This window comes from Bos taurus, chromosome X (assembly GCF_002263795.3).
Source record: "Bos taurus isolate L1 Dominette 01449 registration number 42190680 breed Hereford chromosome X, ARS-UCD2.0, whole genome shotgun sequence".
NCBI lineage: Eukaryota > Metazoa > Chordata > Mammalia > Artiodactyla > Bovidae > Bos > Bos taurus.
Window position 1 is genome coordinate 18,621,757 of NC_037357.1, and position 27,768 is coordinate 18,649,524.

Genomic DNA, 27,768 nt, shown 5'->3' on the forward strand with positions numbered 1-27,768 from the left:
TGGAAGTTGCCTGGACCTCCGACAACTGGAATGTTATGGAGGTTTTTCACGTGAAGAAGTGAAAGAAGTGTTAGTTGCTCAGTCCTGTCTGACTCTGTAATTCCATGGACTATAGCCCATCAGGCTTATAGGATTCTCCATGGGATTCTCCAGGCAAGAATACTGGAGTGGGTAGCTATTCCCTTCTCCAGGGGATCTTCCTGACCCCTGTAGGTTTGATCAATTATTAGCTCTACTTCTAGCCCCTCTCCCTTCTCTGGAGAACAGAGGGCGGGGCTGAAAATTCTAAGCTTCTAATCATGGCTTGCTCTTTCTGGGAACCAGTCCCCTCCATCCAGGAGCCAGCAAGGAGCCCCTTCTTGCAGAATCCCCCATTAGAACAAAAGATGCTCCTAGTGCTCCTATCACTTAGAAATTTATGAGGATTTTAGGAGCCCTGTGTCAGAGACTGGGGATGAAGACTAAATCAATATTTTGTATTATAAATCACAATGAGGGAGAGACAGAGAAAGGTCTTTACTATCACACAGAATACTCAAAACACTCTGATCACTCTGATACCAGATGTGTGGAGGTTTTCCCCTACCAAGCAATTCTGCAACCCCAGCTGGGTGTCTTACACTTACCTGAATTTTGACACCACCTGAAGAGAACGTCCCATCACACAGGTTAAGGGCTCAGTCCCACAAGACTCTTGCCACCTGACTTCAAATGCCAATCCCAAGTCCAGGTTGTCACTTGTGTTGCCAAAATCTTGGCTCTCTGTGCACCAATGCCAAACAGAAATATGGAGACAAAGTTATGGAGAAGGAAAGGGTGGCTTTATTACTTTGCCAGGCAAAGGGAGAACACAGTAGGCTAGCTGCTCAAGAACAGTGCCTCTCTCTCTGGTGAATTTTGTTGTTGCTCAGTTGCGAAGTCGTGTTCGACTCTTTGTGACCCTATAGACTGCAGCACGCCAGGCCTCTCTGTCCTCCACTATCTCCTGGAGTTTGCTTAAATTTATGTTGGTGATGCTATTTACTTCTCCTTGATAAATAGAGAGAGGTTATATAGTCAGGTGGGCTTCCCAGGTGGCGCCAGTGGTAAAGAACCTGCCTGCAAATGCAGGAGACATAAGAGACACAGGTTCGATCCCTGGGTAAGAAAGATTCTCCGGAGGAGGGCATGGCAACTCACTTCAGTATTCTTGCCTGGAGAATCCCATGGACAGAAGAGCCTGGTGGGCTACAGCCCACGGGGTTGCAAAGAGTCAAACACAACTAAAGCGACTTAGCACGCACAGGGTCTTAGGTGGTTCAGTCTCCTAATCTAATGAGCCTCTAAAAGTAAAAGTGAAAGTCACTCAGTTGTGTCCAACTCTTTTCGACCCCATGGACTGTAGCCTGCCAGGCTCCTCTGTCTATGGGAATTCTCCAGGCAAGAATACTGGAGTGAGTAGCTGTACCATCCTTCAGGGGATATTCTCAACCCAGAGATCAAACCCAGGTCTCCCACATTGCAGGCGGATTCTTTACCAGCTGAGCCACCAGGGAAGCCCAAGAATACTGGAGTGGGTAGCCTATCCCTTCTCCAGTGGATATCCCTGACCCAGTAATCGAACCGGGATCTCCTGCATTGCAGGCAGATTCTTTACCAACTGAGCTATGAGGGCTCTAGGCCCTTTAATCTTGCTTCAGGTGGTTTTGTGGCTGCTCCTCTCTTGATTAGCAACTGTTCTGCCCTTTGGAACTCAGAGACGGTTATGGAAGCTGGAGTCTGGCTTACAATAAATGGGGGACAAAAAGGCCTCCATTCCTGTGGGCCACATAAGGCCCTGTTCAGCATCACTTGTGATTCTGACCAGTTGGCTATAAATGTATAAATCTGAGTTTCCCATTTTTCTGATTGCATATTCTGGGAAGGTGACATATCTCACCTCCATGGGCATAGAAACTCCTGCACTCAGGACCCTCTGACTTTACCCTGTGTCTCTGTTCATCAGACTGTTCGTCTGCATCCTTTATCATATCCTTTTATAAATTGGTAAACATAAGTCAGTGTTTCTCTGAGTTCCTTGAGCTACATGAGTATATTAATCCAACTTGAGGAGAGAGCTCTGAGAAACTCAGATTTATAGCCGATCTGTCAGAAGTCCAATGGGAAGTCTTGTGGGACTGAGCCCTTAACCAATGGGATCCGATGCTCTCTCCAGGTAGATAGTGCCAGAATTCAGTTAAAGTGTAGGACACCCAGCTGGTGTCACAGAGAATTGCTTGGCAGGGAAAAACCAGCCACATACTTGGTATCAGAGTGATCAGAGTGTTATGAGTATTCTATGTCATAGTCAAGAAAGACACAAGAGGAGAGCTGTAGATTTTTTCAAATTCATTTTCTCCCTCTCCCTATCTCTGTTTCCATGGAGAATCCTGACTAATACAGCCACCAAAGTCCAATAACAGTAACATATACAAGTGCAAAAGCTTCAGCTCTAACAGGATTGAGTGGACCTAGAGCCCCATCCATTCAGAGCCTCTCTCTTCTCCTGTGTTCCAGAGTTTTGATGAAAACCATTTATCTAGGGTCACCTCTTAGCTCTTAAGCTCAAGGAATTTTTTTCTTTTTCTCCTAAAGAAAGGTGTCAATTGAAAAGTAAAAATATTTCAGCATATACTCTTAACTTCAGAGCTAATTACATTATTTACAGAGTTATTTACATTATCTGTTATTGCCACAAACTTAATGGCTTAAAACAACACAAAATTAGGGACTTCCCTGGCAGTCCATCCAGTGGTTAGGACTCCACACTTCCACTGCAGGAGGCACAGGTTCAATCCCTGGTCGAGTAACTGAGATCCCACATGCCATGTGGCACAACCAAAAAAGAAAAAAATCTCCACAGATTTATTATCTTACAGTTTTGTAGGTCAGAAGTCCAAAATGGATCGCACTGGGCTAAAATCAAGGAGAGCAGGGCTACAATTCCTTCTGGAAGCTCCAGCGGAGAATCTGTTCACGTGCCTTTGCTGCTGCTCCAAGCCACTTACATTCCTTGGTTCATGCATCTCCCTCCATCTCCAAAGCTAGAAGTGAAGGATCTTCAAATGTCCTTCTGACCCTGACACCTTACTCTCTTGCCTCCCTCTTTCACTTATAAGGACTCCTGTGATTACACTGGGCATGACTGAATAATCCAGGATAATACCCCTTCATCTTACAGTCAGCTGATTCAGTTCAGTTCAGTCACTCAGTCATGTCCGACTCTTTGCGACCCCATGAATCGAAGCACGCCAGGCCTCCCTGTCCATCACCAACTCCGGGCGACCATAATTCCATCTACAACCTTAATTACCCTTTGCCATGTGCAAAAGCATATCCACAGGTTCTGGAAATTAAGACATGGACACCCTTGAGGGCCATTATTTTCATTAGCACACTATTCCTTAGTTGTAGCCACAGAGAACAGTTTTGTTTTTTTTCCCCCAGAAACACTTATGACCTCTGAGCCACGAGGGAAGCACTTATGTATATGCAAGTGTTAATTCCTGTATAATCCTCTCAATTTGTTTATACATGCAGATGCTTTTAAACATGATACTGTTCTGTAACTTTTTATTCAATTAAAATATATTTTGATCTTTTTAATATCATCCCCTATAGGGTCACCTAATTTTTGGTCCACTTAAACAAGAGGATAATTATTGCTGTTAACCATAAAGGGCATTGGTTACAGTAAAAATATCCATCAGAGATGAGTCCCAGCTTGTGTGATCCTCTACAGGCCATCAAAGTCTCATCCAATGATGCAAAGCTCAGAGTCACTCTGCAAAGTGCAGCAAAAGAAGACAAATCAAATACCAGTACTGATGATAATGTGGCATGTCTGATTCCAGTGACTACAAAAATTTATTTGCTTCAACAAATTTTCCTTTAAAATTAAAAAGAAGATATGTGCATTATTAAAATAACTTAAGAGTATAAAAGGATGTACAGTGAAAACTAGATCTCCTTATTAACCAAGGGCCCACAAAACCACTACTCTTAACTGTATCCTGTGTGGCCTTCTAGAAAATTTTTATGCATATATAAGCACAAATATATATATAGATAGATATAGATATAGATATGTATCCTTTTGAGGGCAAGATTTCAGAGTATACTATACTCAATGCTCTGTGAAACTTGCTTTTTAAAAAGACTTGTCACTTTGAGTTAATTGTAGGTTTACATGTTTTAAGAAATAAAACAGAGAATCCCATATAGCCTTTACCAGTTCTCCCAATGGTCACATCTTACCTACTGAATACTGTCACAACTAGGAAATTAACATTGATACAATCCACTGACATTATTCAGTTTTCAACAGTTTTACATGCATTCCTGTTGTGTGTGTGTATTTAACTTTATGCAAAGTTGTCACATGTGTAGATACATGTGATTACCACCATAGTCAAAATATAGAACAGTTAGATTACAAAGATCCCTTGTGCTACCCTTTTAGAGCCACAGCCATTTCCCTCCCTCCTCCAACACCCTTAAGCCTTGACAACCACACTTCTATTCTCCATCTCTATAGTTTTGTCATTTCAGAAATATTATATAAATAGAATCATACAGTATATTACCTTTTGAGATTGTCTTTTCTCATTCATCATCGTTCTCTGGAGATTCATTCAGATTGTTGTGTATCAGTTTTTTATCCCTTCTTACTGCTTAGTAGTATTCCACGACAGTATGGATATACCATTTGTTTTTAAACCATTTTAAAGTTGAAGGACATTTTGGTTTCTTCCAATTTAGGGCTATGATGAATAAATGTTACTTCATTTCTTTACCAAAAAAACCCTGTGACTTAGCACTGCCTACATCAGGGATTTTTTATTCTGGGGTCCATGTACTCCTAGAGAGTCAATAAACTTCCTGCAATTATAAATTTGCCATTTTATGATGGCCTGATTTCCATTTTTTCCAATTCTGATCAGAGGTTAATATGTTCAAGGTACTGAAAATAAATGACATGACCTCTTGCTCCATTTCTCTGTACAAGTGGCAAATATGCTCTGTGCTTCCTACTTCTGTAACCAGGTCAGGGCTTCTCCTGCTTATGACTAAGTGGCTAATTTTGTCTGATTTTAGAGGAAGGAGTAAGAAGTCCATTTTGGCCTTAAGATCATGCTACATTCTCCAACACAGCTTTATTATTAACAAAGCTCCTACTTTGATTCTGATTCACATGTATAGTTCTCTTTTGGCTCAGATCCCGTTAAGGGAGGGATGTGATTCATTACCATCCTTGACCCCCTCCCTCACCACATACAGAGTTTTTCATTCAGTGTTCAGAGGATTCCATCATACCACACACACTCCTTAAGAACCTACAGGATCAAGTCCACAGCCCTTCACCTGGGATTCAAGTTCTTCTCAAATCTGCCTCTCCAAATTTATCCCCCAGTGCTTTCCATAACAAACCATCTGCTTCTCTCAAACCAGTCCATCCATCTTTATTCCAACCACTGAATTGTTACTCAGCCATTTCCTCTCCAAGAGATGCTCCCCACAATCCTATCCATATTTCAGAGCCACATACTTCTCAGTGAAAACTCTCCTGGCTATTCCAGCATGGAATCTGAATTTACTTATCTTCTAATGTAAAGTTAATGTCAATTTCCTCCTTCTTTGTCTACACATGTATTCTCCCCACAACCAGATCTGTGAGTCTCTGAAAAACAGATCATACCATCACTTCGTCCCCTCAAAGCTTAACATGGGTTAGAATCACAATAAATATCTGTGGCTAGAATTTATCTTCTCTTATTCCTCTATTCAGAGCACGAGCTAGAGGTTTTAAGGGCGTTAAATTGCTCTTATCCACCATTAATAACAGCAATGTGTGTGTTAGTCGCTCAGTTGTGTCTGACTCTTTGGACCTCATGGACCGTAGCCCACCAGGCTCCTCTGTCCATGGGATTCTCCAGGCAAGAACACTGGAGTGGATTGCCATTTCCTTACCCAGAATAATAGCAATAGATTGTCATAAAAAATACATCAACAGCTTCTATTTATTAGGCACTTAGTCTCTGAGAGGCACCAGGCTTTATCGGGGTTATCATGGACTTTTCGTACCCTTTTTAGAGATGAAGAAATTGAGGTTGAGATTCAGAAAGCTTAGGTAATTTATTCAAGGTCCACGAGCCCATAAGTGGCAGGGCCAGGACTAAACCTAGGTCTGACTGAACTTGGAAACCACTGTTTCTCAACTTTGGCTGCACAACACAGGCTTTAAAAATACTGACGACTGGGTTCCACCCCCAGAGATTGTGATGTAATCGGCATGGGTTGCAGCCTTGGCACTGGGAGTTTTAAAAGCTCCCCAGGTGATGCAAATTGCAGCCAGGGCTGGGCTATTCATTTCGACACTCCCCACTCTCCAGTCTCCAGCATGGGGAACATTGTCAGTGGGGGTGAGATAGTGAGAACCTCTGTTTACTGAGCTGCTTCAGCCCAAGCAAGAACTCAGAGCCAGAGGTGTGTGATTTTAAAAAAATGCAGGTTCTCCTCCAGATATGCAGACTTGTACAGAGGCTCCTATGGATGGGTTTTAAGCTAACTCTATGGGAATCTCAGATGACAGGGTGACCCCAGTTGACATCTAACTTCACAGACATGCCCTGCCTGCCCCAGATGGTCATCTGTTTACCCTATGATTGCTATTTGAAAGCCTGGGCAAGGCCTCCTTTTTTAAACTGTCAAGCCTCAAGAGCTTGAAATGTTTAAATAAAATATTTTAAAGTTGTTGATGGAAACAGGGAGGCATCTTCCATAAGTAAGGCCTTATCATTTGGTCTCCTGAGTCAGCAAAATATCACAATCTCCTCTGGGCCCAGAGCAGGCCTCCTGGGAAGGAGAGTCAGTGAGTCTGGTACAGGTCGAAGTCCCTCTCTGCAGGGCCATCAGGAAAGGCTGTGCTGAGATGAGAGCCCAAAGGACCAGCCCAGCCAGTCTTCTGGGAGGTCCTGGAAAGGTTTTCTTACTGCTCAGGAACTCGGTCCCCTCTGAAGGATTCTCTGCCTCCACCCAGGCTCTACTCCTTCAGGGACCCAGAGCAGGAATGCTGAAGCAAGCTCTCCCTTGGCCCAAGGCCCACAGACATAGGAACCTCACCAGTGTGGGTATTACTGGTGCCATAGTAGTAGGCTAGCCCAGGAGAGGTAGCGATGGGGTGATTGGACTCATAGCCTGGTGACTGCAGCCTGCTGGCGGGGCTCCCGACCAGCTCTGGCCTTGCCAGGAACAGTGGCTACATGGTACTGAACTCTGTGTGCCAGGCACTAGGCGCCTTACTGTGTGATACGACACTCTTAGTTGTCCAAAGGGGTTTTTCTCCCGTTCCCTGTTAGTAAAATTCACCCTTTTGAGGTGCACAGTTCAATGGATTTTATCACACAATCACCACCAGAATAAGATGTGGAATCTCTCCATCACCCCCCAGAGTTTCTGCAAATCCCTTCACATTCAATCCCCTAACTCCTACCCTGAGCCCCTGGCAACCACTAATCTGATTTCTGTCTCTGTAGTTGCCCGTTCTCTTGGAATCATAGCTAAGGACCTGAAACTTAAAGCAAAAGACACTCAATACCCCACATTCTAAGTTCAGAGGACCAGCAACTCCTAGCACCTGCTACCAGCCCACATCACTGTGGGAAAATCAAATTTATGCCCCAGGGCCCAGTTGACAGAAGAGGTCTAGTTGGGGGCTGTGAAATGTTTCCATTCCCTAAGCCAAGAGATGGGAAACTCTAAGAGATCTGCTCATAAAAACAAGGGTTATCAGAAGTCACCCACCGTCTTACTAAAATGGAGACTGACATCTGTCCTTCCTCTGAAAGCTGCAAAGCTCCCATGTTGGCACCCTGATGCTGCTGGGCCACACGGGAAGGGACATCAGGAGAGATGGAGATCTGGGACACTGCCAGGTAGAAAAGGGGCCAAAGCCTCAATGTCCTGATCTTGAGGAGTAGGATATATATGGCACTTGTCTGCAAGCCCAGGAATTGTCCCAAAATGATAGATAAGATTGGGACCCATGATCTTGCCCAAAACTACCTTGTTATGGGGGGAAAGAGTTTCACACCTCAGTGGAATGTGGTCTTATGCCTGTATCAGGAGCATACTGCAATTGAGGGATATTTACTGGGAAATATGAAAGAAATAAAATGAAACTATTTAAGTATATACCCCTAATAAGTGGAGATGCCTCATTTCTCCATTAATCCTAAAAACACCCTATATGGCAACTACTTTTATTATTCCTATTTTAGCTGAAGCAATTGAAGATCAGAGAGGGCAAGTAATGTGTCCGAGGTTACACAGCAGGTAAATAAATGACAGAACCATGATTTGGACCCACGTCTTCGTGACTCTAAAACCTATGTGCCTTTCTCTACATCTGGCTTCCTTCTAGGTGTGTCTTAGGAAGGGAGGAGAGACATCATCACATAGTAGTGAGATTCCAGAGAAGACTCAAGTGTCCAATATAAGTGTTAGATCCCTATATTCTTCCCATTGGTGACCTTCCCTCCATCCCCCACACTTTCACTACCAGAACCTTGGTTCTTCAGAACGACCCTTCTGAGGTTCTGGGTCACTTCTTGCTCTAAGGTTTTATCAATATTCTTCTTTTCACTTCACATTGGAACCTTTTGACCTACTCTGACCACACACCCAAACACCAAGCTGCCCCCTTGTCTAGGTCTCTGCAGCTATCTCCATCCCTCCATGCTTGGCTCTGCTCCTAATGAGAAGCCTCCAGCTCCACTACTAGGCCCCCAGTTCCCACCATGGGAAACTGGGCTTTACTCTGAGATCTGACATAAATGCTTCCCAGCAAGCTTTCATCTCAGTATGAGAGTATAACTCAGTAAGAGCTGGTCAGTTTTTTAAACAATCATGTGATACTCAGTTTATGTACTTAACAAAACCTCTTCTTCAATGATACAAAATAATCTTCTCAAGCAGATGGTTACTGTAGCCCTAGCACAGGAAAGAAATATCCACCCTAAGCTTCTTGCTAAGTACTTGCCACATGAGTTGTGTCGTACTATGGTACGTATAGGAATTCCCTTAACATCAGTACTACAATTCCTTTCTTAAGAGCATTTATGTAATGAATAGCAGCAAACATTGAGCATTCATTTATGAAGATCTTAAAGCCGAAGCAACACTACATGCCAGTCCAGTTTCACAGGTGCTGCTAAAGCAATGCCAAGATTGCTGTATCAGGATTCACTAGGCCTAAGGATTTTCTATGTTGAAAGGTGGGTGTTAGGCAATGCAATGAAACCTTGTTACATTTATATTAATTTGAAAAAATGCTGTAGCCACTATTTATAATCTCTTTTTCTTTGATGAAAATATTGGCCAATCCAAATCCTCTTGTGCTCGAGGTCTCTTTTCTCCAGTTCCTTGCATTTTAAATTAACAAGGTGATCTTGTTAAATGATGCTAATTCCTAGCTAGTTGGATCACCTTAGAACATGGCCTCATTCCAAAAAATGTAAAAATAGAAAGAATGCAAATGGTGTCAACAATCAGGTATATACAGTCCAGGACACTGCTATTGAATGGAACCAAAAGATGGGAGATTGATAGAAAAGGATGTGTCCCTCATTGGTACATGCGTGCTCAGTTGCTCAGTTATGTCTGACTCTTTACAACCCCATGGACTGTAGCCCAGCAGGCTCCTCTGTCCATGGGATTTCCCAGGCAGAATACTGGAGTGGGTTGCCATGTCCTCCTCCAGGGGATCTTCCTGACCCAGGGATCAAACCTGCGTCTCCTGCATTGGCAGGCAGATTCTTTACCACTGAGCCACGTAGGAAGCCCATCCCTTTTCGATATCAGCCTCCAAAAGAAGAGGACTCCCTAGACCTCTTGAGATTCCTTTACTACTCTACCAAGCACCCAGGAATCCATGCTAATATTTTTTCTAAAGTTAAGCTTCAATCAGATGCTTAACCATGCCTTTTAAGTTTTTTGTCATTTACAGATAGTTACTTTTGTACTCTGATGTTGTAAAAAACGCTTCATCATGAAGGAGATTCATAGAAAGATTATGGAAGCAGTTACCACAATTCCACATCAAGATGATGGCTATGTGGGGATTCCAGCCTATACGGATTAAAACAAGGAGTTGTCCTCCCCCTGGAGTCCCTAGATGAGTCATCCAGAGATTTTTACTCCCTGACAAGCAGGGTCGACATCCCTACTCAGCCTTGAAGCAGTTACAGAAGACAAACCACCACCCCTCTGCTTCCCATAAGAATATGAGAGTAAAATCTCTGATGGGAGGATGAAACAGGAGGAAAGGGTCAGGGCACAAACTTTGAAAGAATGACATAGCCATAGGAAATGATATAAACTGATTAGAACCAAATGGGTCCAAGATGGTGGATTGAGTAGACTTCCACTAGGTCTTGAGTCTCAGTATATGCTCACTGTAACACATCAGTAAGCTACGTGACACACTCACCAGTGCCATGACAATTCTGAGGCAGACCATCAAAGATCAAAAAGTGGGCAGTGGTCCAATTCCTGAAAATCACCACCCCTTCTGCAAAATAATTGGAATAATCCTCCCACTGCCTGTGAAATTACCCAGCTCACAAAAACTAACCAAGCCATATTTCAAGGCTGCTCTCATCTTCTGAGACAGATAGAGTCTGTAGATGGAGTGTTTCTTTCTGAATAAATCTACTTCTTACCTATCAAAAAAAAAAAAAAACTTAACCTTCAACTGATGGTGATTAAGCCACTAAGTCGTATCTGACTCTTGTGACCCCATGAACTGTGGCCCACCAGGCTCCTCTGTCCTCTGTCCATGGGATTTTCTAGGCAAGAATATGGGTTGCTGTTCAGTCACTAAGTCATTTCCGACTCTTTGCGACTCCATGCACTGCAGCACACCAAGTTTCCCTTTCTTTCACTATCTCCCGGAGTTTGCTCAGATTCATGTCCATTGAGTCAGTGATGCCATCCAACCATCTCATCCTCTGTCACCCCCTTCTCCTCCTGCCCTCAATCTTTCCCAGAATCAGGGTCTTTTCCAATGAGCCAGCTCTTCACATTAGGTGGCCAAAGTGTTGAGCTTCAGCTTCAGCATCAGTCCTTCCAGTGAATATTCAGGGTTGATTTCCTTTAGGATTGACTGGTTTCCATGGAAGCTTTCAGGCGATGGGTCCATAGCCCACTAGGGGAGAGGTGCACTGGCTGGCTGTGATAGAAGCAAAGAAGCTGATGAGTGGCTGTCTCTGCAGTGTTGTCCAAAGCCTCAGTTAGACTCTTCTTTCTTGGGCAGATAAGGCACAGGGGCCTTGAAACCATCACCACCTTCCCTCCCAATACCTTTCATTACTCCTGCAGACTTGGCTGTGGAAGGTCAGGCAGCCATGTGAAGGAGAGGCTACAGGGGCTCAAAGTTCCATCTGGAATTGACTCTGGACCTATGTCAAGAATTCAACATCCATTTTCACACCCTACTTTTTGAATTGAGTTATGACTTGTATGCAGTACACAAATTATAGCTCAGTGAATTTTTATGTGTGCATACCCTGGTTTGATTCCTGGGTTGGGAAGATCCCCTGGAGAAGGTATAGGCTACCCACTCCAGTATTCTTGGGCTTCCCTGGTGGCTCAGATGGTAAAGAATCCACCTGTGATATGGGAGACCTGGGTTCGATCCCTGGGTTGTAAAGGTCCCCTGGAGGAGGGAATGGCAACCCACTGCAGTATTCTTGCCTGGAGAATCCCCATGCAAAGAGGAGCCTGGTGGGCTGCAGTCCACAGGGTCACAAAGAGTCAGACATGACTGAGCAAGTAAGCACAGCATAACAGATCTGTGAAATTACCACCTGGGTCAAGATTGGGAATTGCCAGCATCCCAGAGCTGCCCTCGCCAGTACCTGCTTTCCTGGCAAAGGGAACTATTATTCTATCTTCTCTCACCTACATTAGTTTCTGCTTGTTTTTGGTCTTAATTTCAAAGGACTCATATAATAAGTACTCTTGTGTCTACCTTATTTTGCTCAACAGCATGAGATACATCCATGGTTATATCAGTAGTTTATTTTTCATTGATATTTAGTATTCTATTGTATGAATTATGGTACTTTATTTTTTCATTTTATGATTGCTAGATTTGCTATTTCTAAGTTTTTTACTCTTATGAATAGCTTTGTTTAACTCAATGAAGCTATGAGCCATGCTGTGCAGGGCCACCCAAGACAGATGGGTCATGGCAGAGAGTTCTGACAAAATGTGGTCCACTGGAGAAGGGAATGGCAAACCACTCCAGTATTCTTGCCTCAGGAATCCCATGAACAATATGAAAAGAATACTGGCATGGGTAGCCATTTCCTTCTTTAGGGAATCTTCCCTACCCAGGGATCAAACCTGGCTCCTGCATTGCAGGAGGATTCAGGGAAACCCCAAACTTCAACTATTGGCTAAAAAAATTGACCAGAATTATGTCAGCTTCTATTTTCCTATGGATCAACTGGCTTTGACACACTACCTCACCTGGACATCTGGTTTCTGGATACTCACTGTTGATGACCTTTTTGTCATTGACATGTGTCTTAGTTTGGGATGCTATAACAAACACCAAAGACTTAGCAACTTAAGCAACAACTATTTATTTCTCTTGGTTCTAGAGGCTCAAGATTAAAGTGCTGGCATGACCAAGTTCTTGATGAGGGCTCTCCCCTTGTTATGTCCTCACGTGGCCTTTTCTTGGAACAGGTTGAAGGAACAGAGTCATCACCTGTCTCTTCCTCTTTTTTTATAAGGGCATTAAGCCCATCATGGAGGCTCCATCCTCGTGACCTAATCTAACCCTAATTATAGATACCTCCCAAAGGCCGCACCTCCAAATACTATCACATTGAGGGTTAGAGCATCAACATATGAATTTGGGAGGGGGAACACAACCCATTATGGTAATTTCTTCTGTCTTGCCTAGATCAGTTAAATATCCTCGTTGGCTTCTGCCATCCCAGAATCCTCGCATCTCCATTGATACTGGGGGAGGGTGGCAGTTCCACCACAGCATCTCCTACTGTCAATCCTGGTCTAGAGAAGACAGCTACTATTGATCTTCTCAGAGAAGCTAGTATTCCTGTTCACCAGTGCATTCCTGGTGAAGAAATATCTTCCAAGCCTTCCCAACAAACATGACAATGTTTATCTGGCAGTTTATCTGGTCTCACATTGTAACTCTATCCTAACATTGCCACATCCCTGACACTTTGAACTTTCTGACTCCTTCCCCAATATCTAATCAGCTCTGGCACATCCACTTTGTTTGTTGTGACCATTGTTTGTCCTCCCTCTTCCCTCGTTCCTCAGCCTCAAGTTGCCATTCCAGCGGCAGGTTAGTACTATAACCATGGGTCCTTACCAGGGCATGAAACCCCGAGTCATAGGAAAGTGCTTCTAGGTCAGTGAGTTCTCCTCTTCCACCTTTATATTTATCCCCATCACCCCTGACTATCCAACTATCCTAACTAAGGTAGGGGCAGTCTTGGTCTCAACCCTGGGCCCAGTGCTGCCCATTCCCTGCTAAGGAATAAGTGAACAAGGAGAGGCCAGCTGGGAACCACTATTTATAAAAAAATTCTAGGGTCTCTCAGGGATCAACAAAGAGGAAATATTGGGTCCCTAAGAACTTGGAGGGGGTGGGTGGCCCTTGACAATATAATGAGGTAAGATGTGTCTAGAAGGCCTTGGCTGCCTTGCTGGATTCACCAGCCACAGGGCTGGACCAGAGCTCTTATTGTTGTTGTTGTTACTGAATGATAAATCGTGTCTGACTCTTTGTGACCCCACGGAGTGCAACATGCCAAGCTCCTCTGTCCTTCACTATCTCCCAGAGTTTGCTCAAATTCATATCCACTGAGTTGGTGATGCTCCTGACCTTCCCTGTATTCTGCTCCTTTCAGTTCCCTTGCAGATGAGACCTTGCAGGTGGGACCATTCCTCACTCATCCTGAGTGTTCTTCATGCCCACCCTCTTATTGATCTCCCACAGACAGTCACCAAATACATTCTGCCCTGGACTCTCACTTTAGTGGGTCCCCTCCCCTCCAACCCCAAGGCTGCCACTCCAACTCCAATGGCCTGCCCTCTTTAGCCTTCTGATGGCAAAGGCCCTGCCTCCAGTGCCCCACTGATCCCAGAACCTATTTCCCTCTCCCTGCTCCTGCTGTTTCTCTGTCTCATGGCAGCTGAGAGCATACTGTCACATGATCAGAGGAGGGACATTTAGAATTTCAGAACTTTGTTGAACTCAGAGAGATGGTGAGCCATAGTTGGGCCCTGGGATTAAGTCTGCAGCAGGCCCCTTGCTGCTGTTGCTGCTGCTAAGTTGCTTCAGTCGTGTCCGACTCTGTGCGACCCCATAGACAGCAACCCACCAGGCTCCTCTGTCCCTGGGATTCTCCAGGCAAGAAACTGGAGTGGGTTGCCATTTCCTTCTCCAGTGCATGAAAGTAAAAAGTGAAAGTGAAGTTGCTCAGTCGTGTCCGACCCTTAGTGATCCCACGGACTGCAGCCCACCAGGCTCCTCCACCCATGGGATTTTCCAGGCAAGAGTACTGGAGTGGGGTACCATTGCCTTCTCCAGTAGGCCCCTTGCTGCTGCTGCTGCTAAGTCACTTCAGTCGTGTCTGACTCTGTGCGACCCCATAGACGGCAGCCCACCAGGCCCTGCTGTCCCTGGGATTCTCCAGGCAAGAACACTGGAGTGGGTTGCCATTTCCTCCTCCAATGCATGAAAGTGAAAAGTGAAAATGAAGTCGCTCAGTCATGTCCAACTCTTAGCGACCCCATGGACTGCAGCCTACCAGGCTCCTCCGTCCATGGGATTTTCCAGGCAAGAGTACTGGAGTGGGGTGCCATTGCCTTCTCCTTGCCCCCAAACAGACAACAGCTACTTGAATGAGCCACCAGAGGGCAACAGCTGCTCTGTTCTCTAAACATTGCTTTTTTTCCCCTTATGACAGAGATTTTACACAGTCATGAATACGCAATTGTTTGTAGAACATTTTAAAAAGCCATGTGACTTTGAGGCAGTGACTGGGTCTTTGATCGTTCCTCAGAGACCCTTCCCTCTCCTTCCTCCCTCTACGTTAGTGCGGCTACAGCTTCAAGGGTATGATGGGGACCCTCATCCCTCTGCCCTGCCTGGGCCTTCTCACCTTTGGTATCTACTGCCCCTGTGTTCCCTGCTGTATTTTGGTACAAAACTTGGGATCTATGTATTATAGGCTAAACTGTGTCCTCCCCTAAATTCATATGTTGAAATTCTAAGTCTTGGTACCTCATAAAGTAACTGTATTTGGAGATAGGGCCTTTAAAGAGGTGGTTAAGGGTAAATGTGGGGAGGAGGGGGGCGTCATGAAGGTGGGTCCTAAACCAATCTGACTGTTGTCCTTATAAGAAGAAGAAATTTGGATACACAGAGAGACATCATGGATGCCCTCACTCAGAGGGAAGATCACATGAAGATACAGCCAGAAGGCATCCACGTGCAATCCAAGAAAAGAGGCCTCAGGAAAAACCACCCTGCTGACACTTAGGTCTCTGACTTCTAACCTCCAGAGCCGTGAGGAACTAAATTTCTGTTGTTTAAGTCACTCAGTCTGTGGCATTTCATGATGACCACTCGACAGACTAATAAGCTATGTCACTGCTAACATTTTTCGTTTTCTCTCTCTCTCAGTCTGTCTCTCTCTCTCTCATTATATATACATGTGTGTGTGTGTGAAGTGAAGTGAAGTCGCTCAGTCGTGTCCGACTCTTTGTGACCCCGTGGACTGTAGCCCACCAGGCTCCTCCACCCATGGGATTCTCCAGGCAAGAATACTGGAGTGGGTTGCCATTTCTTCTCCAATGTGTATACTATATATATATACACACACACACACACACACACACACACACACACACACACACATATACATATACATTACACAGGTACAATTTGATGTAGCTCTGTGTCCTGCCCTTTTCATAATTCTGTAACATATTTATCCCATATTATTAAAAATCTGACAGAATATGATTTTTAATGTTTATAAATCTAAGTCCATTGGGTATACCATAATATATCAAAATTTCCAAATTTCTTGTTGTTGTTCAGTCACTGTGTCTGACTCTGCAACCACATGGACTGCAGTATGCCAGGCTCCTCTGTCCTCCACTATCTCCTAGAGTTTGCTCAAACTCATCTCCATTGAGTCAATGATGCTATCTAACCATCTCATCCTCTGCTGCCCCCTTCTCCTTTTGCCTTCCATCTTTCCCAGCATCAGGGTCTTTTTGAATGAGTTGACTCTTTGCATCAGGTGACCAAAGTATTGGAGCTTCAGCTTGAGCATCAGCCCTTCCAGTGATTATTCAGGGTTGATTTCCTTTAGTTCTCCTTGTTCTCCTTGTTGTCCAAGGGACTCTCAAGAGTCTTCTCCAACGCCACAGTTCAAAAGCATCAATTCTTCGGCACTCAGCCTTTCTTATGGTCCAACTCTCACATCCCTATATGACTACTGGAAAAAACATAGCTTTGACAATACAGACATTTGTTGGCAAAGTAATGTCTCTGCTTTTTAATACACTGTCTAGGTTTGTCATAGCTTTTCTTCCAAGGAGCAAGCATCTTTTAATTTCATGGCTGCAGTCACTGTCCACAGTGATTTTGGAGCCCAAGAAAGTAAAATCTGCCACTGCTTCCACTTTTTCCCCTTCTATGAAGTGATGAGACTTTGCCGTGAAGTGATGGGACCAGATGCCATGATCTCAGTTTTTTTGAATGTTGAGTTTTAAGCCAGCTTTTTCACTCTCTTGTTTCACTTTCATCAAGAGACTCTTTAGTCCCTCTTCCCTTTCTGCCAATAGTGTGGTATCATGTCCATATTTGAGATTATTGATATTTCTCCCAGAAACCTTGATTCTGGCTTGTGCTTAATCCAGCCTGGCATTTCTTATGATGTACCCTACATATAAGTTAAATAAGCAGGGTGACAATATACAGCCTTGACGTACTCCTGATAGCTTACAGTGAATGGTGTCGGATTTGTAATCTCAGAAGAAGATTTAGCTTCAGAACCAGGGACCAGGCTTGACTACTCATAGCAGAGTTCTATTAAAGAAAGAAAAGGGACAGAGAAAGCTTCTGACATAGACATAAGAAGAGGGCTGGAGAGTGCCCCCCTCGATAGTCTTACCAAGGCCTTATATGCTTTTTCCTGACCCACTCCCACAACATAAGTCTTAAGATAATGGGATTAGAAATAACAGTAGAAAGATCTTACCAGACCCATGGGCTTCCCTGGTGGCTTAGATGGTAAAGCATCTGCCTGCAATGTGGAGACCCGGGTTTGATCCCTGGGTCAGGAAGATCCCCTGGAGAAGGAAATGGCAACCCACTCCAGGACTCTCGCCTGGAAAATTCCATGGATGGAATGGGGTTGAAAAGAGCCAGACATGACTTAATGACTTCACTTCACTCACCAGACCACTCCCATAATATTCATTTTAAGATAACAAGATTAGTTCTTGTTAAGGAGAAACATGTCCTTGAGCAAGATACATTGTTTTATTGACTAAGACAAAGCAGTGTAGATAAGACGTTTGTCCTTTTTTCCTCCTTGAGAGCCTGGGACCCCTTTCTCCTTCTCAAGGGGCCTGGACCCCTTCCTCCTCAAGGGCCCCGAACTCTTTATCAACCTACTTAGGAATTGACTCTCTCACTCCTTTCCCAATTTTGAACCAGTCCATTGTTCCATGTCTAGTTGTAACTGTTGCTTCTTGAGCCACATACAAGTTTCTCAGGAGACAGGTAAGGTGGTCTGGTATACCCATCTCTTTAAGAATTTTCCATCATTTGTTTGATCCACACAAGTCAAAGGCCTTAGTGTAGTCAACAAAGCAGATGTTTTCCTAGAATTTCCTTGCTTTCTCCATGATCCATGATTGCCATATGCTGGCAATTTGATCTCTGGTTCCTCTGCCTTTTCTAAATCCAGCTTGAACATCTGGAAGTTCTTGGTTCACATACTGCTGAAGCCTAGCTTGAAGAATTTTGAGCATAACCTTGCTGGCATGTGAAATGTGTGCAATTGCACAGTAGTTTGAACATTCTTTGGCATTGCCTTTCTTTGGGATTGGAATGAAAACTGACCTTTTCCAGTCCTGTGGCCACTGATGAGTTTTCTAAATTTGCTGACATAATGAGTGCAGCATTTTTTTTTTTTGAGTTTTTGTTGTTTTTATTTATTTATTTATTTATTTTATTTTTTAACTTTACAATATTGTATTGGTTTTGTTATGAGTGCAGCATTTTAACAGCATCATCTTTTAGGATTTTAAAATTGCTCAAGTGGAATTCCATCACCTCCACTACCATTATTTGTAGTAAGGTTTCCCTGAGGCCCACTTGACTTCACACTCCAGGATGTCTGGCTCTAGGTGAGTGACCCCACCATCGTGGTTATCCCAGTCATTAAAAACTTTTTTTTTTTGTATAGCATTCCCAAATTAGACAATATTAATTTGTTTCTAATTCTTTTGCGATTTTAAGGGACGCTATAATAAACATTTCCTTATATATGTTTATCTGCTTTTGTGCTCATGCTTTAGGTGAGAATTCTAGAATTGGAATCGTATCAAAGCCATGAACATTCTTCAGACTGTTGATAGATTTTCTCAGATTGATTTTTGGAACAGTTATATAAATTTTCACTTCTGTTAAAAAAGTATCAGTTCAGTTCAGTCGCTCAGTCGTGTCCTACTCTTTGCAACCCCATGAATCACAGCACATCAGGCCTCCCTGTCCATCACCAACTCCCAGAGTTCACCCAAAATCATGTGCATTGAGTCTGTGATGCCATCCAGCCATCTCATCCTCTGTCGACCCCTTCTCCTCCTGCCCCCCAATCCCCCCCCCTCCCCCGCATCAGTGTCTTTTCCAATGAGTCAACTCTTCGCATGAGGTGGCCAAAGTACTGGAATTGCAGCTTCAGCATCAGTCCTTCCAATGAACACCCAGGACTGATCTCCTTTAGGGTGAACTGGTTGGATCTCCTTGCAGTCCAAGGGACTCTCAAGAGTCTTCTCCAACATCACAGTTCAAAAGCATCAATTCTTCAGCACTCAGCTTTCTTCACAGTCCAACTCTCACATCCATACATGACCACTGGAAAAACCATAGCCTTGACCAGACAGACCTTTGTTGGCAAAGTAATGTCTCTGCTTTTTAATATGCTGTCTAGGTTGGTCATAACTTTCTTTCCAAGGAGTAAGCGTCTTTTAATTTCATGGCTGCAATCACCATCTGCAGTGATTTTGGAGTCCAGAAAAATAAAGTCTGACACTGTTTCCACTGTTTCCCCATCTATTTCCCATGAAGTGATGGGACCAGATGCCATGATCTTAGTTTTCTGAATGTTGAGCTTTAAGCCAACTTTTTCACTCTCCTCTTTCACTTTCATCAAGAGGCTTTTTAGTTTCTCTTCACTTTCTGCCATAAGGGTAGTGTCATCTGCATATCTGAGGTTATTGATATTTCTCCTGGCAATCTTGATTCCAGCTTGTGCTTCTTCCAGCCCAGCGTTTCTCATGATGTACTCTGCATAGAAGTTAAATAAGCAGGGAGACAATATGCAGCCTTGATGTACTCCTTTTCCTATTTGGAACCAGTCTGTTGTTCCATATCCAGTTCTAACTGTTGCTTCCTGACCTGCATATAGGTTTCACAAGAGGCAGGTCAGGTGGTCTGATATGCCCATCTCTTTCAGAATTTTCCACAGTTTATTATAAGGCAGCCCATATTATTACACCCTCGCTAAAAGTAAACTATTACTTTATAACCATTGTATCTGACAAACAAGAAGGGTACCTGTCAATTAATTTCATTTTCATTTCTTTGATTGCCAGTAAGGTGAAGCCTTTTTCATTTTTAGTATTTTTCTTTTGTCTTTCCATGTAATCTGTTCATTACCTTTGCATATTTTTCCATGACCATTATTATAAAGATGTTCTCCTGAAAGTTCTACTGTTTCACGTTTCACATTTACATCAGCAGTTCATCTTGGAATTAATTTCTGTGTAAGGTAAGACAGGGTTCAACATTCACTTTTTTTCTATTTGGATATCTAATTAAGGGTCCCCAGCCTCCGGGCCCCAGACCAGTACCTCCTACCTCCTATAAGATCAACGGTGGTATTAGATTAGCAATAAAGTGCACAATAAATGTAATGTGCTTGAATCATCTCCAAACCATCTCCCCACCCACCCCCGTATCCATGGAAAAATTGTTTTCAACGAAACCAATCCCTGGTGCCAAAAGGGTTGGGGACTGCCACATTTACCCAGTACCACTGACTGGAAAAAGACATCCTTTCTTTGCTGCTGCTGCTGCTAAGTCACGTCAGTTGTGTCCGACTTTGTGCGACCCCATAGATAGCAGCCCACCAGGCTCCCCCGTCCCTGGGATTCTCCAGGCAAGAACACTGGAGTGGGTTGCCATCTCCTTCTCCAATGTATGAAAGTGAAAAGTGAAAGTGAAGTCGCTCAGCCATGTCCGACTCTTAGTGACCCCATGGACTGCAGCCCACCAGGCTCCTCCTTTCTTTAGTGTCCTGTAATATCACAAATCAGATTATCTATGTGGATTTGTTCCTGGAATCTCTGTTCAGTTCTGTTGGTTAATTTGTCTAGCCTCATACAAATACAATATGCAGTTAATTATTGTAGCTTTATAATAGGTCTTGATATCTCCTGGTATAAGCCATCCAGGACATGATTGTCCTGGTTATTCCTGGCCTTTGCATTTCCATATAAATTTCAGAAATAACATATTGATTTTCATGCACACATATGCATAAACTGCTGAGGTTTTCATTGGGATTGTGTTGCCTCTATATATTTATTTTGGGAGAATAGATCGCTTCACAATATCGAGCTTTCCAATTCATGATTTTTTGCATATGTATCCATTTAATCTAGGTCTTCTTTTTTAACATAAGTTTATTATTATTCAGGTATGGTAAGGCCAACAGATTAGGAGATGACTGCCGTTGAAAAGACAGTTTGTAGCAGTTCCCAAGAAGAGGGAGCACCTCATGAGGAACCACATGAGGAAGGCCCTGGGTTGGTCAGGAGGCAAAAGGAGCAGGTAAATGGGAAGCAAGAACCTTTATTGTGGTTTCTCCTGGTGAGGCAGGTTAAGCAGATTGAACATGGCTAGTTTGAATAATTTTAGTGGGCTCTGGGTCATAGGGGCTGTCCCTAGTTGTCTAGTACCTGGCCCTGGTGTGATTAGGGCAGGTGAACAGTGGCCCTAAGTGTGACAGACCAATAAAGGAGATAATTAGTGACTGGGGGTATGGGCTTTGAATTGGTTGACTTGCTTTTGAAAGGTATGCTCACAGGTGAGTTCTTGACTCTCTCTAGGAATTGACCAACCCTGGCAGGGGCAGTCCCTCCAGTGTCAGCAAGGCCCCAGATGTCAAAGCATCAAAACTATATAATGGGACTTCCCTGATGGTCCAGTGGTTAAGACTCCACGCTCCCAATGCAAGGGGCTCAAGTTCAATACCTGGTCAGGGAATTAGTTCCTACATGCCACAACTAAACATCCCACATGCTGCAAAAAAGATGGAAGATGCCACAAGCTGCAACTAAGGCCTGACACAGTCAAATAAAATAAACAAAAATATATATTTAAAAAGACTATATAAATTAAAAAAATACATGAATACATTTCCTCCATTTCAGTACTGTTTTATAGTTCTCAGTGTGAGGTTTCAACACATTTTAAAAAGATTTTAAGTGCTGCCTTTGCCACCCTCAGCTCACCCCACTTAGGCTCTGACAGTCCAGGCTGGTTTTGCCCTTCCCTGTGGACGCCCATCTCACTTCACCCAAGCTCAGACACTCTGGCCAAAGCTGCTCCCACAGACTGTCGTCATCTTTCAGACTCTAACATTTTTTGCCATGATCCAACCTCCCACCCTTTGCTACTGAAAGCCTTCTTCACTATGCTTGGTTACTATTTTTTTCCAAATATATTCCAGAGTTAGTGACAGGTGCATCTGTAGAGCACTTAAAGGCCCATGTCTCCTTTTACTCTAGGAAAATGAGGCAGGAACCAGGATATGTTTTGCTGATTCCAGTAGATTTTTCAGGTACAGATAGGTTCCCCTTTCGTGTAGCTCTATAGCATATTGCACCATCCTAATTCATATTATATTTGAGCAGTTTTTGAGATCTCATTAACATATAAGAATTGTATATTTTAAGTTGTGCAATGTGATGTTTTGAAATACACATACATTATGAAATGATTTCTACATTGCTTGGTTTCTTATCAGCTCAACCTGGACTGGGCTGGGTCCTGCCTAGACGTCCTTCTTACCCAGTTTAGGCTCTAACACCCACACCAGACCATCCTCACCACTACCCTGCTCATTCCTCACCCTCAACTCTGTTGACTCTCTTTTATAGAGCTCAGGCTCCAAAGCCCTGAGCTGGGTTACTGCACTTGTTAAGGGCTACCTTAACCTACTGCACGTGTTAAGGGCTACCTTAACCAAGTACCATAAACTGGGTGATTTCAATAACAAAAATTTGCTATCCCACAGTTCTGGAGACTCAAAGCCCCAAATCAAGGTATTGGCAAGGTTGGTTCCTTCTAAAAGTTGTGAGGGAGAATGTGTTCCATGGCTCTCTCCTTGGCCATCTTCTCCTTCTGTATGTATCTCTATATGTCCAAATTTACCATTTTCATTAAGACACCAGTCATACTGGATTAGGGCCCACTCTTCATCATCTCATCCTAACTTGATTACCTCTGTGAAGACTTTATCTCCAACTATGTTCACATTCTGAGGTACTAGGAATTAGAATTTTATCAGTCCAGTCCAGCTGCTATAACAGGATTCCATAGACTGGGTAGCTTATAAACAGCACAAGTTGATTTCTCAGTTTTGGAAGCTGGGAAGTCCAGGATCAAGGCAGGGGCAGATTCCATGTCTTATGAGGACCTACTTTCTAGTTCATAGATGGCCATCTTTCTCACATGGCAGTAGGGGGAAGGGAGCTCTCTGGGGTCTCTTTTAGAATTAAGGGCACTAATCTCATTCATGAAGGCTCCATCCTCATGACCTAATCACCTCCCAAAGACCCTACTTCCACATACCACCACACTGTGGGGTTAGGATTTCACATATGAACTTTGGGGAGACACAAACCCTAAGTTTATAGCAGACTTTGACATATGAATTTTTGTAGGACACAATTCAACTACAAGTTACTTCCCATCCCATGTAGCTATCCTTACTGTCATCAGATCCTGAAACATCTTTCCAGACCTCCCTGCATGAATATCGTCAACATCCTCTCAGGTTCTAAAAAGCTGGGCCAACTGCTACTAACGACCCCCTGCCCCTGGAATTGCTCTCCTGGCCTTACCTGGACTTTGACGCCCCACATCAGGCCCCTGACACCATCCCCCACGTGGAAGCTCTTCTCATCCTGCCCTCAGCTAACACCACATAATATAGGATCACAAAAGCTCCTCCAACACAAACACCTGCATTGCTTGGCCTCCACTAATGCTTCTGGACCGAATTGGTCAGTGAGAGGAGAGAAAGAAGAAACCTGGTCATTTTGGGTAGCCCTTTATTCCTTGTTCATGTTTCCAGTTATTCTAGTTTCTTTAAATACACCAAAGAAGGACTTTGCTGGTGCTCCAGGGCCAAGACTCCAAGCTCACAATGCAGGGAGCCCAGGTTCAGTTCCTGGTCAGGGAACTAGGTCCCACATGCCATAACAAAGACCCACATGCTGCAATAAAAATCAAAGATCCTGTGTGCTGTAACTAAGACCCAGCGCAGGCAAATATATAAATCAGTATTTTTTTAAAAACTAAGTCAAAAAATATATACCGAAGAGATCAATTTTGCTTTCTAGGTCTACAAAATGAGTGGAAGAATACATTTCTTCTTCGAACTAAAGCAGACATTTCCAATATCTGAGGCCTTTGGAGATTTGGTTTTGCCATTTGTTTCTGCTATCTCTCACTCAGTCTTAATTGTCACGTCATGTTTATTGATGATTTACATGTAGGAGAAGGCTGGAAATCCTGCAATCAGGGTGGCTTCCTATAGGTGCCAAATCAGATGACCTCCCTACTTCGGTGACAAAAGCGTTCCATCAGGTGAGCTGCAGTGGCCACAAAAGTGCTCCAACAGGCAGATATGAGCAGCAATGAGCCTAAAAACAAAAATAAACACAAATCCATGGGCCCAGAGGTTGGAGAGTAAGGGGTGAGTCAGCATCACATTCAGCAAAAGAAAATAAAAACTCCTCACATTTCCAGTTATGGCAAAACAGCAAATGATAAGAGCAGTTTATGAAACAGTATATCAATGCTATGGGGTGCTCCAGGCCCTTCACGTGAAACTGTGTAGTAGGAGTTGGGTTCAAAGGGATCCCTGAAATCATGACTCACAGAAAGTTTGAAAGCCATTGTTTTTGGAATTTTCCTCTTTCTTTGGGGATCCTAGTAAAAGCTGAACCCCTAAGAAATGCAGAGAGGGTGCCCTGACATCATGACAAGGGAGGTCGTGGGCCAGAGGAGTCTGTCTGGCTAGATTCAGTGGTCATAGGCCCAGCCCAGATCTCTTAACCTTCCCTGTATTCTGCTCCCTTTGGTCCTGCCACACTACCATCCCTCACTCATCCCCAGTGCTCTTCGTGCTCTCCCTCTTATTGATCATTCACAGACAGTCACCAAATCCATTCTGCCCTGTACTCCCACTTTAGTGGGTCCCCACTCCTCCAACCCCAAGGTCGCCACCCCAACTCCAATGGCCTGCCCTCTTTAGCCTTCTGATGGCAAAGGCCCTGCCTCCAGTGCTCTGCTGATCCCTGAACCTATTTTCCTCTCCCTACTGCTGCTATTTCTGTCTCATGGGAGCTGAGGACATATAGTCCCCACACAGTCAATATGAGAACAATATGAAACTCTGTTGTGAAACAGAGAGTTTCACAACACTGCTCCTCTAGGACACAACCACTTGTCCTAGCAAAAGATTTGGGAGTTTTGAAAGTTCTGCCTTGGGAATAAGGCCTGCAGTAGTATCTGCTCTTCCGTCTGAGTGGATACAATATTCCTTCCTCAGACTAAGGACCATTACTGAATAAACCACCAGGGGGCAAAGATGCTCTATTTAATTCTAATTGCCTCATTATAAAAGTGGAGAACATTTGGAAAATATATATATAAACCAACAGTAGAAAATAAAAACCATCTGATACCTTGTATGTCAGATAACCATTCAGAGCATCATGGCATTTTGCTTACATTATTTTTCCCATCTACTTAAACATAAATAAAATTTAAATGTAACATTTATCCACATACTATCTTGTTTCTACATTGAAATAAAATCTTATAAAGATCTTTCCAAGGTGTTATTTATTCTTCTATGGCATTACTTTCTCATATTTAATTATTGCAAAACACATGGACAGTGTACTTCATTGTGGTTCAATTTCTATGCATAGAGAGGAAAAACAAAGTTCCCTCTGCCCTTCTAGATTCTTGACTGAGACTCCCCTCTCCCCTCCATAATAAAAGACAAATACACAGGAGAAAAACAAACAAGTTTAAAAACATAGATACCTCCTGCATACACAGGAGAGACCTAGGAAAACTGAGTAACTCGCCCAAATGGCCCAAACTACCACATTAAATAACATCTCCAGCTAAAGACAAAAGGAGATGTTGGGGGTGGGGGGCAGTTACAGGAGGGAACCAGGAAAGAAAGAGTAAACAAGGGTAAAGTTATGATGCAGACTAAAGTCTTTCTCCATTGATAAGAGTTTCAGGAGATAAAGTCATCCATCCCCCACCCCCTCTTTCTGGGATCAGGAGACACCCTTACAAATGGAGATTTCCCTTAGAAGTGTAAAGGTATCTTATAAAAGAGTAACTTCTACTTGGTTTTCAGAGCTTCTCCTCTGTCTGTAGCATCTCAGAAATAACCAGCCCCAAATGATCAATATGCCAAAGGGGCATATTTTGGTGTGGCAAGCTCTGCTCTCCCTTCAATACCATTGATAAGCCCTTTAGTTTAGGGGATCAATTACCAGAAGAGGAATTGCTGGCTCAAAGGCAAGCCAACCAATCCTTTTAGGTTTGGACACCTATTGCCAAGTTGCTTTCCAGAAAGACAACTCTACTCTCTCTCAAAGTGTGAGAGAATGCTGCTGTGATCTTGTCATTTGCAACACTGGTCCTATCTTTTGAAGTCTTTGCCAATGTGATGGGCAACATATTTCTTCACAGGTGTCTTAAACTGTGCCTTGTCAATCAAATGTAAAAGAAATATTTACTGAGCATTGATTCATTGTCATACCTGGTACACAATGGGAACCCAGAAGGGAATAAGATAGATACCATGCCACTCTCCCCAGTCTCAGGTTCTAGGGAGATGTGCTGTGTTCAGTTGCTCAGTCATGTCTGACTCTTCACTACCCCATGCGCTGTAGCCAGCTAGGCTTCTCTGTCCGTGGGATTTCCCAGGCAAGAATACTGGAGTGGGTTGCCATTTCCTACTCCAGGGGATCTTTCCAACCCAGGTATCAAACCCACATCTCTTGTGTCTCCTGCATTGGCAGGCAGCTTCTTTACCACAAGCACCACGTGGGAAGCCCGAAGCTAAACATTTCCCCCTCTAAATGATCATCAGCCACTCGTTTCCTCTTTTGTGAACTGGGGTGGGATGGGGGGTGGGGTAAAGGGTAGCTGATGATAAAAAGAAAACCCCAGGCCAGAATACTGGAGTAGGTAGTCTTTGCCTTCTCCAGGGCATCTTCCCAACCCAGGGATCAAACCCAGGTCTCCCGAATTGCAGACGGATTCTTTACCAGCTGAGCCTCATGAGAAGCCCAAGAATACAGGAGTGGGTAGTCTATCCCTTTTCCAGGGGATCTTTCCAACCCAAGAATCAAACCGGGTTCTCCTGCACTGCAGGCGGATTCTTTACCAATTGAGCTATTAGGGAAGCCCCAAAGCTCATGAAACTAGATTTAATACATGATCCAATTGTTTCAATTTCTCCCAGAAACGTAATTTTAATCAACATGTTTGGAATTACCAATGAGGTAATCTGTCTCATAAACCCTCTCTATCCCCAAGAGGAAGAAAAGGCCATCTGCATGGGAAAAAAACAAACAAACAAACAAACCTTCCCTTTCCTTGCTCCCCTAATCACCCGATATCCTACATCTTGAAAAGGACAAATTCAAAGCCTCCGCCATTCTTTCTGGGCTGGCAACTGAAATGCTCACCTGGCCTTGCACTAAGAGGTGGCCTGTCTGTTCCCTAGTTCACCAGGAAAGCAGATACTAATGCAGCAGACCCAGTTAAGGGTCTTTCTCTCCGCTCCATTGCACTGCGCGTGCGGGGGCGCGTGCGCTGCGGGGGCGCGTGCGCTGCGGGGGCGCGTGCGCTGCGGGGGCGCGTGCGCTGCGGGGGCGCGTGCGCTGCGGGGGCGCGTGCGCTGCGGGGGCGCGTGCGCTGCGGGGGCGCGTGGCGCGACACGCGTGCATACACCAAGATAAACCACTGCTTGTGATAAGAATCACGCAGAAGCAATCAGCCCAAGTCCCTGAGCAGAAGCCCTGAACCCTTCCACCATCCTTAAGCGGAGTCACAGAGAGGAGGCT

The 27,768-nt window shown here is 43.9% G+C and overlaps 1 long non-coding RNA gene across 1 annotated transcript; it reads right to left on the reverse strand.

Annotated features, from left to right (window-relative positions):
• Positions 1–23,695: 23,695 nt before the first annotated feature.
• LOC100847415 (uncharacterized) lies at positions 23,696–27,568 on the reverse strand. The gene is made up of 2 exons (XR_139725.2): positions 27,391–27,568; positions 23,696–24,306 (listed from the first exon to the last, which is right to left on the reverse strand). It is a non-coding gene; the product is annotated as an uncharacterized lncRNA (long non-coding RNA).
• Between the last annotated feature and the right edge of the window lie 200 nt (positions 27,569–27,768).